This window comes from Carica papaya, chromosome 7, assembly GCF_054855325.1.
Source record: "Carica papaya isolate Zhongbai chromosome 7, ASM5485532v1, whole genome shotgun sequence".
Classification (NCBI taxonomy): domain Eukaryota; kingdom Viridiplantae; phylum Streptophyta; class Magnoliopsida; order Brassicales; family Caricaceae; genus Carica; species Carica papaya.
In genome coordinates this window covers 6,743,654-6,745,799 of record NC_142315.1, presented here as the reverse complement: position 1 = coordinate 6,745,799, position 2,146 = coordinate 6,743,654, and the positions used below count along the sequence as shown (strand labels likewise).

General features: G+C 30.5%; 1 long non-coding RNA gene across 1 annotated transcript; it reads left to right on the top strand.

The window, feature by feature from the left end:
• The first annotated feature begins 337 nt into the window (after positions 1–337).
• Positions 338–950, top strand: LOC110825607 (uncharacterized). Its single transcript, XR_002541841.2, has 2 exons — positions 338–475; positions 613–950. It is a non-coding gene; the product is annotated as an uncharacterized LOC110825607 (long non-coding RNA).
• The last annotated feature ends 1,196 nt before the right edge of the window (positions 951–2,146 follow it).

Genomic DNA, 2,146 nt, shown 5'->3' with positions numbered 1-2,146 from the left:
CCCACCTTTGGATGAGATCCAACGGCTCCTAGATGCGCAAATGATGATGATTAAGATTGTGCAGTTGACAAACAAGATGATGATCGGACAGTTGAGGCACGTGTTGATTAATATCACGGTCTACATGCGATCTGCAAAACAACGACCACGATTTATCCTGAGTGCAATCCAACGGTCATGAATTTCAACGGCTCTGATGAGTAAAAATTTGAATCAATGGTGTAGATCTTTTTAGGAAGGGAAGTGACTAATTTGCCCTTAATAAAAGTCGATCGGACGGTCCATATGTGACTAGATTTGATCTAATCCTACGATTAGAAATTATTTGGGGGTGGGTATTTAAGGGTCCTCTTCTTGTGACCTTTAACCCTAGCCACCATAAGAGAAGGGAGTGGGAGAGAGTGGGATGTCGGAGAAAGGAAGGAGGTGGCAGGGCACGATTACACTCCCATGATGGAGAGTAAAACTAGCTCTGGTAAGCATGAGAAGTGGCGGGACACGATTGCGCCGCCATGTGGGAGAGCAAAACTAGCTCCGATAAGCGTGTTTCTCTTCCTTATTTCATTATTTTTGTCTCTTTTTCCTAAGTGTATGTGTATTCTTTTATTTTAGTTAAAAACGTAAAACCTGAGAGCTGCATCAATCCTTCAAAAGGCTTTCACAGTCAGAGCTTCTCCTTTTTGCTATGGAGAGATTTGAGACTTCACCACCATGGACTCGGGGCTTATTTGGTCCACGCTTGGGTAAGAACGCTATAGTTCTTAATTCATGGTTTTCGTTTTCTCAAATATTTAAATGTCTTAGTAATCAGTTTTGTTTATGTGATTCGTATTTTCGAGAGCTAGAGTTTGGGGGTACAAATCGGATCCAAAAATTAATTTGGCTTAGAATTTTGACTTAAATTAGATATATTAAACACTTAAGATTTAAGTTGATCATGTTTCCATTAATTCTTCTTGAGTAATTGGTTTTTGTAGATTTGTTTCAAACTTTTTTTGGGGGATCTTGCAAAATGGTTTAGTGAAATAAGGTGATTAAATGATGAAAAAATCAAATGTTAAATTTTACAGGAAATAGTCCTGTAAAATTTACAAATAATCCCGTATATGTATATATATATAATTCATATGATTATATATATATATGAGTATATATAGCTATACAAATGTGTGTGAGTATTACATGCAAGTATATGTATACATACATATATATGCATGTTGGTGTATATGTGTGCATGTATAATTTTATTTTAGATTTTTATAATATATATATGTATCTGGAAATAATTATGTAGATAATATAAACATAATATATATAATTTAATATAAGTAAAAAATATTAAAATATGCTATATATGAGTATATAATCATATGTATATATGTGTATATGGGAGAAGAATAAATTTATTAAAATTAATGGGAATTGGATTTGATTGAATAAATAATTAATAAGAATTAAAATTGATTGAATGAGTAATTAATGGAAATTTAATTTGATTGGAGAAGTAATGATTGGGCAGATCAATATAGTTATGATTTATAATAATTAGGAAAAGAAAATTTAAAATATTAAAATGCATAAATTTTGGAAATAATTTTGATTTAATAAATATATAAATAAGTTATTCAATTTTGAATGGAATTGTAACGACTCCGGAATGTTTGAATGAAATAAATTATCAATTACGCGCAAAAGTAAAATGAATGGTTAAAATTTACATTTCTTACACAATTATTAAAGTACCTAATAGTGATACGAGAATTACTATTTTGAAAGAAATACAAAAAAAATAAGAAAATAAGCGGAAAATAAATAAAATTAGCATTCTATTCGCAACCTTCTTGAGGATCGGGTTTTGGATCCTGCTTCTCTTGATCTGAAATGGTTAAATAAGAAATGAACTACACTACTCTATTAAGAATATCACGTTACTCACTAATACAGAAATGAAGGTTGTTAGAAAATCAAAATAATTAATGGAGCATTGAATTAAACAAATACATTTATTAATAATAAAATTATTTACTGTCCACTTACCATAGCGAGATTATAAAAACAACTTAGAGAGATAATAACGTAGCCCTTATCATGATTTTATATGTAATCGACAGCATGCACACATTATAAATCCATATTCAATAAATCA